The sequence below is a fragment of the Scyliorhinus torazame genome, chromosome 16 (genome assembly GCF_047496885.1).
Source record: "Scyliorhinus torazame isolate Kashiwa2021f chromosome 16, sScyTor2.1, whole genome shotgun sequence".
NCBI classification, from domain to species: Eukaryota; Metazoa; Chordata; class Chondrichthyes; order Carcharhiniformes; family Scyliorhinidae; genus Scyliorhinus; species Scyliorhinus torazame.
In genome coordinates, this window is record NC_092722.1 from 79,718,568 (window position 1) to 79,729,741 (window position 11,174).

Consider the following 11,174-nt stretch of genomic DNA (forward strand, 5'->3'; position numbering starts at 1 on the left):
CCCCCTCCCCCATCAGTTTCCCAACATTTTGGCCATGTACGTTCCGGCCTCCACACCTTCGATGCCTTCAAATTTTGTCTTTTGGAGCGGTTCTCCAGATCCTCCACTATCTCCTTCAGTCTCTTTTGGGTCTCCAGAATGACCCCCACCTCGGCCACCAACGAGGCTAAACTGCTCCTCGTGCTGCCCCACCGCCTCCTCCACTTTCTGGATTGCCCGCCCTGGGACTCCGGCCTCAATCCCTGCTTTAACCGGCTCCACCACCTTGAGCAGGTCTTCCAGGGCCCACCCTCCTCTGCTGCCTGAACAGCCCTTTTGCAATCCGTAATCGTATCCTGTGGCGCACCACGAAGACTCTCCTGCTCCAGCAGCTCTTTTCTCCTCGCCCACTGCTAGTTCGTGGATCCATCCACCAGCCGCACCAGAGGAGTCACACCTTCTACAGGCAACTCCTACTCCTCTTGCCATCCAAAATCTTCACCCCCTCAGATGGGGAAAGCTCTGAAAAATACCACCTTGAGCGGGAGCTCCCAAATGTGCGCCCACTCACTCCATGGCCACCACCGGAAGTCTGATCGGGTGGAGTTGAGTGGACTTATTTGATGGCGGGACTGGAGAAATGTGGGATTGGGCCGACATTTGTGGCCTGGGTTCAGCTGCTATATAAGGAGCTGATGGCGAGCGTGCTGGCGAATAGTGTGAACTCCGGGTATTTTGCATGACATCAGGGTACAAGGCAGGGATGCCCCATGTCCCCCCTTCTGTTTGCATTGGCTACAGAGCCCTTGGCTATTGTGCTGAGGACCTCGGGGTTGTGGAAGGGGATAATGGGGGGGGTGGGGTAGAATATAGGGTGTCCTTATATGCAGATGATTTGTTGCTGTATATTTCGGAGCGCTTCGATGGGGAGTAAAATGGGGTTGCTCCAGACATTTGGGACGTTTGCAGGGTACAAACTGAATTTGGGGAAAAGTGAGTATTTTGTGGTCTCCCCTCCGGGAGGGGAAATGAGAGTGGAGAGGGGGATTGAGGTACCCTCAATAACAAAGCTTAGAGATTAGGTATACGCAGGCGCAGGGTGAATGTTTCAGGTATGTGCAGGCGCAGGGTGAATGTTTCAGGTATATGCAGATGCGGGGTGAATGTTTCAGGTCTGTGCAGGCGCAGGGTGAATGTTTCAGGTATATGCAGGTGCGGGGTGAATGTTTCAGGTATGTGCAGGCGCAGGGTGAATGTTTCAGGTATACGCAGGCGTGGGGTGAATGTTTCAGGTATATGCAGATGCGGGGTGAATGTTTCAGGTATGTGCAGGCGCAGGGTGAATGTTTCAGATATACGCAGGCGCGGGGTTAATGTTTCAGGTATACGCAGGCGTGGGGTGAATGTTTCAGGTATATGCAGATGCGGGGTGAATGTTTCAGGTATATGCAGGCACGGGGTGAATGTTTCAGGTATATGCAGATGCGGGGTGAATGTTTCAGGTATATGCAGGAGCGGGGTGAATGTTTCAGGTATATGCAGGCGCGGGGTGAATGTTTCAGGTATATGCGTGTGCGGGGTGAATGTTTCAGGTATATGCAGGCGCGGAGTGAATGTTTCAGGTATATACAGGCGCAGGGTGAATGTTTCAGGTATATGCACGCGCGGGGTGAATGTTTCAGGTACATGCAGGTGCGGGGTGAATGTTTCAGGTATATGCAGGCGCGGGGTGAATGTTTCAGGTATATGCAGGTGCGGGGTGAATGTTTCAGGTATATGCAGGTGCAGGGTGAATGCTTCAGGTACATGCAGGCGTGGAGTGAATGTTTCAGGTATATGCAGGCGTGGGGTGAATGTTTCAGCTATATGCAGGTGCGGGGTGAATGTTTCAGGTATATATAGGCGTGGGGTGAATGTTTCAGGTATATGCAAGTGCGGGGTGAATGTTTCAGGTATATGCAGGTGCGGGGTGAATGTTTCAGGTATATGCAGGTGCGGGGTGAATGTTTCAGCTATATGCAGGTGCGGGGTGAATGTTTCAGCTATATGCAGGTGCGGGGTGAATGTTTCAGGTATATGCAGGCGCGGGGTGAATGTTTCAGGTATATGTAGGCGTGGGGTGAATGTTTCAGGTGTATGCAGGTGCGGGGTAAATGTTTCAGGTATATGCAGGTGTGGGGTGAATGTTTCATGTATATGCAGGTGCGGGGTGAATGTTTCAGGTATATGCAGGTGCGGGGTGAATGTTTCAGGTATATGCAGGTGCGGGGTGAATGTTTCAGCTATATGCAGGTGCGGGGCGAATGTTTCAGCTATATGCAGGTGCGGGGTGAATGTTTCAGGTATATGCAGGCGCGGGGTGAATGTTTCAGGTATACGCAGGCGCGGGGTGAATGTTTCAGGTATATGCAGGCGCGGGGTGAATGTTTCAGCTATACGCAGGCGCGGGGTGAATGTTCAGGTATATGCAGGCGCAGGGTGAATGTTTCAGGTATATGCAGGTGCGGGGTGAATGGTTCAGGTATATGCAGGTGCGGGGTGAATGTTTCAGGTATATGCAGGTGCGGGGTGAATGTTTCAGGTATATGCAGGTGCAGGGTGAATGTTTCAGGTATATGCAGGCGCGGGGTGAATGTTTCAGGTATATGCAGGCGCGGAGTGAATGTTTCAGGTATATACAGGCGCAGGGTGAATGTTTCAGGTATATGCACGCGCGGGGTGAATGTTTCAGGTACATGCAGGTGCGGGGTGAATGTTTCAGGTATATGCAGGCGCGGGGTGAATGTTTCAGGTATATGCAGGTGCGGGGTGAATGTTTCAGGTATATGCAGGTGCAGGGTGAATGTTTCAGGTATATGCAGGCGCGGGGTGAATGTTTCAGGTATATGCAGGTGCGGGGTGAATGTTTCAGGTATATGCAGGTGCGGGGTGAATGTTTCAGGTATATGCAGGTGCGGGGTGAATGTTTCAGCTATATGCAGGTGCGGGGTGAATGTTTCAGGTATATGCAGGTGCGGGGTGAATGTTTCAGGTATATGCAGGTGCGGGGTGAATGTTTCATGTATATGCAGGTGCGGGGTGAATGTTTCCGGTATATGCAGGCACGGGGTGAATGTTTCAGGTATACGCAGGCGCGGGGTGAATGTTTCAGGTATATGCAGGCGCGGGGTGAATGTTTCAGCTATACGCAGGCACGGGGTGAATGTTCAGTGTATGCAGGCGCAGGGTGAATGTTTCAGGTAAATGCAGGTGCGGGGTGAATGGTTCAGGTATATGCAGGTGCAGGGTGAATGTTTCAGGTATATGCAGGTGCGGGGTGAATGTTTCAGGTATATGCAGGTGCGGGGTGAATGTTTCAGGTATATGCAGGTGCGCGGTGAATGTTTCAGCTATATGCAGGTGCGGTGTGAATGTTTCAGGTATATGCAGGTGCGGGGTGAATGTTTCAGGTATATGCAGGTGCGGGGTGAAAGTTTCAGGTATATGCAGGTGCGGGGTGAATGTTTCAGCTATATGCAGGTGCGGGGTGAATGTTTCAGGTATATACAGGTGCGGGGTGAATGTTTCAGGTATATGCAGGTGCGGGGTGTCTGTTTCAGGTATATGCAGGTGCGGGGTGAATGTTTCAGCTATATGCAGGTGCGGGGTGAATGTTTCAGGTATATGTAGGCGTGGGGTGAATGTTTCAGGTATATGCAGGCGCGGGGTGAATGTTTCAGGTATATGCAGGCGTGGGGTGAATGTTTCAGCTATATGCAGGTGCGGGGTGAATGTTTCAGGTATATGCAGGTGCAGGGTGAATGTTTCAGGTATATGCAGGTGCGGGGTGAATGTTTCAGGTATATGCAGGTGCGGGGTGAATGTTTCAGCTATATGCAGGTGCGGGGTGAATGTTTCAGCTATATGCAGGTGCGGGGTGAATGTTTCAGTTATATGCAGGCGTGGGGTGAATGTTTCAGGTATATGTAGGCGTGGGGTGAATGTTTCAGGTGTATGCAGGTGCGGGGTAAATGTTTCAGGTATATGCAGGTGCGGGGTGAATGTTTCATGTATATGCAGGTGCAGGGTGAATGTTTCAGGTATATGCAGGTGCGGGGTGAATGTTTCAGGTATATGCAGGTGCGGGGTGAATGTTTCATCTATATGCAGGTGCGGGGTGAATGTTTCAGCTCTATGCAGTCGCGGGGTGAATGTTTCAGCTATATGCAGGTGCGGGGTGAATGTTTCAGGTATATGCAGGCGCGGGGCGAATGTTTCAGGTATATGCAGGCGCGGGGTGAATGTTTCAGGTATATGCAGGCGCGGGGTGAATGTTTCAGGTATATGCAGGCGCGGGGTGAATGTTTCAGGTATATGAAGGCGCGGGGTGAATGTTTCAGGTATATGCAGGCGCGGGGTGAATGTTTCAGGTATATGCAGGCGCGGGGTGAATGTTTCAGGTATATGCAGGCGCGGGGTGAATGTTTCAGGTATATGCAGGCGCGGGCTGAATGGTTCAGGTATATGCAGGCGCGGGGTGAATGTTTCAGGTATATGCGCGGGACTTTACGAAGAAGGTCTTCACGATAACGCCTGTTTCCCTGTTGTTGGAGGTGGTGCCGTCAGTGGGGGGTTAGTGAGGGGAGTCATCTCGTTGATTTATGGAAGGATTTTGGAGAACGGGGTGTCTGAGGGGGGGGGGGGTTATAGTGAAGTAGGAGGAGGAGTTGGGGTGGCACTGGACTGTGAGGTGCTGCCGTGGGTAAATACCTCGACTTCGTGTGCCAGGCTGGGGCTGGTACAGAAGGTTGTGTACATGGCGCCCCTCACAAAATCAAGGATAAGCCAGCTGGTTGAGGGGGATGTCTGTGAGCGATGTGGGAGGGGCCCTGTGAACCATGTTGACATATTTTCGGCCTGCCTGAAGCTGGAAAGGTTTTGGAGGACGGTTTTCAGCACCATTTCAGGGGGGGTGGGGTTTACAGTGGATGTGGAGCCCACTCTCCTGGAAGCCATTTTCTGGGGGGCTGGCGGGCCCAAGCTGCAGGCGGGAGCGGGAGTCAGTTGTCTTAGCCTTCGCCTCGCTGATTGCGGGTCTTGTTGGGAGGAGGTCAGCTTCTCCGCCTTGTGCCTTGGCGTGGTGGGGGTAACCTGCTGGAGTTTGTGACCCTGGTGAAGTCCGCGCTAAGTGGGGGGGGCGGCGAGTGAGGGGTTCTACAATTGTTGGGATTTGATCATTATGCATTTTCGGGAGTTGGTTACCGTTGACTGCTGAGGGAGGGCGGTTTGAGGAGGCTGGGGGCTTGGTGTTGTTTTGTCCTGTAAAATTGTTGAAAATTTGCTGAATAAAAATACTTTCAAGTAAAAAGTTCAATTGGTGACCATTGACTCTGGAAGAACTGTCTATCATCGCATCATAGTCAGGCCCGAGGGCAAAGTTAAGACTGTCGTCTGACTCTTCCTCCCTACTATCACTCTTACAACAACGATTCACCAACTATTCACCATCACTTCGTAACCAGGATCTAGGTCAAAGTCAAAACCTTCGTCTGACTCCTCCTCCTCCTCACCAACATTCTTGCAACAACTGTTTCCCAGCACCTCATAATCAGAACCAAAGTCAAACTCAAGGCTCTGGTCTAATTCCTCAGCCATACGGTCACCGTTGGTCTGAAAATGCTCGGAACCTGGGTCACTTGAAACATGCTCTTTCTCGGAGTCGTCTTCTGCCCAATGAGTCTTCCTAGCTCCCGCCTGCCCTTCAGTTGACATTTCAGGTGCTAACTGCAGTAACTTACTTCGGACTCTCTGTAACCATGGGTGAAGGTACAACTTTCACTCCCGCTAAATCGTTCGCCAAAACCTAGTCCATTCCTTCCACTGGGAATTTCTTAACCACTCCATCAACTGAACCTGACACTAAATCACACTCTAACTGCACTTTATACAATGGAACTGGGGTACAACTTCCACCCATCCCATTCACCAATACCTCAGCTTCCACGGAGCTCTCTGGAGGAAAGACCAAATCCTTCTCCAGCACAAGAATTTGGGTAGTCCCTGTGTCTCTTAAAATTGTTATGGGTTTGGCTACCTTGGTCGAGGAAAATGGGATTACTTTCCGCTTAGACACAAAACCGGTGTATCTTACATCTACCTCATTTACTACACCTGCTCCCACATCAGTGTTTACCTTGGGTCTCCTATCTCCAGTTAGCGCTACCGTCTGCACTGAAACATTCTCCACTTTCACTCCTTTCTCAGAACCCTCTCTCCGAACCCCCACCAGGGCCATGGGCCTTCCCTGCAACTTCCAACAAGCTGAACGAACGTGTCCCACCTTGTTACAATGGGAGAAAAGAGGCTCCCCAGTCTCACTTCCACCCCTAGTACCTTCATTCCTGGTCTGAGGTGGAGATCTCGGAGCCTCCCCAGCGATCCATTCCCTACCTTGGCTACCCGCCGTCCTCTCACTCCCCCACTTCCTATCCTTTTCAAAATTATAGTGGTGATGGAACAAAGGTTTGAATTTACTCGTAGTCGTCAGCCAGAATTGCTGCTGCCCAGCAATTTGTACCCTCTGGTCTTCAGCATGGGTTCTTATCGAAGGTAAGGAATTCTTAAACTCCTCTAAGAGAACGACCTCCCTTAGAGCCTCATAGGTAGAGTCATAGAGGTGTCATAATATACACCAGTACATCATGGTGCAGACACACACACACTGATGGACATGCAGTGGAACCAATCAGCATACACAACACCGCAGCCATTCACCAGTGAACATGCACTATAAAGACAGGGGACAGGAGAGTTCCCGCTCATTCTAGTAGCAGCCAGCTCGGAGCACAGAGCTCACAGCCTGCAACACAGACATTCACCATGTGCTGAGTGCCTCACCTGGTTAGGACTAGGCAAGGGTCAACAGTTAAAGCTGGTATTGCATTTACCCACAGTTCAAGTATGTCAATATAGTTAACCTTATAATAAAATAGAGTTGCACCACTTCCAGTGTTGGTGACCTGTTTGTGATCCAAACACCCAACACATCATGATACCAGTAGTGAACTGCTTCAGTCCAGAGAGCCATACCTCAGCGTACAGTGACAACCAGCAACAATACCCAGGCAAGATGTTCGAGATCCGGGTTCCGCAGCAGCTCCAGTGCCACGGCGATCACCGCGAAAACTGGCGGGCATTCCGGCAAAAGTTTGAAATCTTCCTGCTGGCAGCCGAACTAGAAGACGTGGCCGATCCTGAAAAGACAGAGCTTCTCCTCACCATCGCTGGTGCCAGAGCAGAAGAAATCTTTTAAAAATTCAAGTTCTCCAAGGGGCAAAACAGGAGCGACTTCCAGGCAGTCCTGGACAAATTCAGCAAATACTGTGAGGAAAACACACTCCAACCAGCAAGGAAAGGTAAGAGAAGCGCCAACACTCACCTCGAGGCCGAAATCCCGGAGCAGAGAATGATTTTGGTAGGCGGCCATCTTTGTAAAGGGACTGCACTTGCGCAGTTGCGCGACGCCGCACATGCGCAATCACGAAAACGGCCATCAGGAAAGGAACCACGATCTGCGCATGTGCAAACGCCTCCTACATGCTACGTCACGTGCGTCATGAGGTCAGAGGCCCCGGACCACGCCCATTTAAAGGGGAAACATCCCAAATCAAAGAAAAAATCTTTTAAAGCTGTAAAACAACCTTCTTTCACCTGGAATGAGAGCACAATGCCTCAAATTGAACCAGGAAATGAAATAAACTTCCGATGAACCCTGCAACAAGCAGTTACCGACTCCCAAACCAAATCCGATTCCGACTTCCCGCAGATCAGTGACACCGAGGACCCGAGGGAGCCTTTTCGAGTCGCTGTTATAACAGAACAGGCTGTCCCCGAATCAAAACCACCAGCTGCTGTCAGTGCACAGCATTGATCCAGACCACGAGTGGTGTGCCACCCTGACGGTCAACCAGAATTCGTCGCCCACCTCAGAGACTTGACTTATGAGTTTTACAATGTTGGACTCTTTGATCTGTTCTGTTATCCTGTTTCATCGTTCCAGTAGTTTGTATATAATGTTCATTTCGTTGTTGGTGTGATACCCTATTTCTCTGCACCAGGCACCTTCCCGTGTAAATAGATTAGCCTCATGTACATAGTCATGTAAATAACATGCACACACATAGTCAGGTACATTCACTACATGATATTTATTGTCACGCAGGCACATGTTCTTTATATAAAAGGGGGGATGTCATAATATACACCAGTATATTATGGTGCAGACGCACACACACACACACTGATGGACATGCAGTGGGACCAATCAGCATACACAACACCACAGCCAATCACCAGTGAGAGCACACGCACTATAAAGACAGGGGACAGAAGAGTTCCCGCTCATTCTAGTGGCAGCCAGCTCGGAGCACAGAGCTCACAGCCTGCAACACAGACATTCACCATGTGCTGAGTGCATCACCTGGTTAGGACTAGGCAAGGGTCAACAGTTAAAGCTGATATTGCATTTACCCACAGTTCAAGTATGTTAATATAGTTAACCTTATAATAAAATAGAGTTGCACCACTTCCAGTGTTGGTGACCTGTTTGTGATCCAGAACACTCAACACATCAAGAGGTTTACAGCTTCGGCCAATTTGTCCATGGTGCCCAGTTTTTACCACTAAACTAGTCCCAATTGCCTGCATTTGGCCCATAATCCCTGTATCTCCAGCTTTCCCATATAATTGTCTAAATGCTTTTTAAAAGACAAAATTGTACCCGCCTCTATTACTGCCTCTGGCAGCTCGTTCCAGACACTCACCACCCTCTGTGTGAAAAAATTGCCCCTCTGGACCCTTTTCTACCTCTCCCCTCTCACCTTAAACCTATGCACTCTAGTTTTAGAGGGGTGCTGGGGAGGATTCCTGACCTGGACTCTCGCCGGCTGATTATGGGGTGGGGGGGTCTTTGATACGATCCTGGAGCCGAGACTGGACTGGTCCGAGTTCGAGGTCGGGGAGGGTGTCGGTACAGCAAAGGATCTTCGGGGGTTCATGGAGCACTGGGGGGGGCGGGGGGGGGGGGGTCCGTGGAGATTTGGGAGGCCAAATGCGAAATAATTTTTGTTTTACTCCCATGTGCACAAGATGTACTCCCAAATAGATTTCTTTGTGTTGGATAAGACGTTGTTGGCAGGGGTGATGGATGTCGAGTATTCGGCAATCGCGGTGTCGGACCATGCCCCGCACTGGGTGGATTTACGATGAACAAAATGGGGGGCCAGCGCCCGCAATGGAGTCTGGATGTGGGACTGTTAGCGAAGGACGAGGTGTGTGAGCGGGTGAGGAAGGCTATGCGGGGGTATGTAGAGATTAATGATACGGGGGAGGTGTCGCAGGTACTGTTTGGGAGGCCCTGAAGGTAATGGTCAGGGGGGAGTTTATCTCGATTCAGGCACACAGGGAGAAGGCGGAGTGGGTGGAGATAGAAAAGCTGGTGGAGGAAATCCTGCAGGTGGACAGGAGATAGGCTGAGACCCCGGAGGAAGGGCTGTTAAAGGAACGGCAGAGGATGCAAATGGAATTCTATTATCCATGGGTAAGGAGGTAGGGCGAGGGGGCAGTATATGAGTATGGGGAGAAAGCGAGCAGGATGTTAACGCACCAGTTGAGGAAGCAAGAGCGGCGAGAGAGATTGGAAAAGTGAAGGGCACAGGTGGGAATATGGTCTTGCCCCGGCGGGGGGTGAATGGGGTGTTTAGGGAATTTATAGCAAATTGTATGAGTCGGATCCCCAGCCGGGGTGGAGGGGCTGAGGCGGTTTCTAGAGAGGCTGGAGTTCCCGAAGGTTGATGAGGAGCTGGTGGAGGGCCTGGGGGCCCCAATTGGGCTGACAGAAGTAGTAGAGGGGCCGGAGGCGATGCAATTGGGCAAGGCCCAGGGACCGGACGGGTACCCGGTGGAATTTTACAAGAAGGTCTCAGGGGTGTTGAGACCGCTGTTGGTCAGGGCCTTCAATGAGGCAAAGGAGTTGGGAGTGCTCCCCCCAACGCTGTCGCAGGTATCGATCACCCTCATTTTAAAGCGGGACAAGGACTGGAAAACTGTGGGTCATACAGACCGATCTCCCTGTTATATGTAGATGCCAAACTACTACTGAAGATCCTGGCCACGAGGTAATCCCGGGGTAATAGGGGCGGACCAGACGGGGTTCGTTAAGGGGCGGCATTTGGCGACCAACATTAGGAAGTTGCTTAATGTAATTATGGTTGAGGTGGTGGTGGCCATGGACACAGAGAAGGCCTTTGATCAGGTGGAGTGGGAATACCTATGGGAGGTTCTGGGGCGGTTTGGGTTCGGACAGGGCTTTGTGGACTGGGTCCAGTTGCTATGCCAGGCACGGTGGTGAGTGTGCGGACGAACCGGGTGAGATCAGATTACTTCAGGTTACACCGGGGGACGAGGCAGGGTTGTCCACTTTCCCTACTCTTGTCTGCCCTGGCTATAGAGCCATTGGCAATGGCATTAAGAACGTCGAGGGGGATGGTGTAGGGTTGGGGGGGGGGGTGAAGCACAGCGTCTTGCTTTACACGGACGATCTACTTTTGTCCATATTGGACCCCCGTATGGGTGTAGCGCACAAAGACTCCGAGAGACGAATAGAGTGAAGTCGATGAGGCTTTATTAAGCGTGACTGTTCCCTTGCAGTTCAGTAGTAGACTGCCTGCGGGGGAGGACTCCAGGTACTTATACTCCACCTTCAGGGCGGAGCTAGAGGTCAACGTCCAACCAGGACCCGAGATCTGTCAGCCAATTACATCATGGCTTCACAGTCCCACATGACCCCTAATGCATACTACCACATTCACCCCTTGTTAAAAATGAACCCGGCGGGGTGATGCTTCGCATAGTGGTAAGGGTTTACAAGGCTGGTCCTGGGGGGAAAACCTTCGCATGTTATTACAGTATGTACAAGGTTTTTTTTGTGTTTCAAACTATTTACAGTAATCGTCAGGAAAAGACAATGTTCTCGTTAAAAGTCCACATATTGTACTGTTAGATCGACGCCACGAGTCGGTCGGGCGGTCTGGTCGTCCGTGTCGATCGCCTCGGCCCCGGTGGTGGTGGTGGTGCTTGTTCCGGTGTTGTCGTCTCCGGGAGCCTAACGGTTTCAGCTTGGGCTTCATTCCTGGTCGGGTCTGGGAGGAGGACTGATC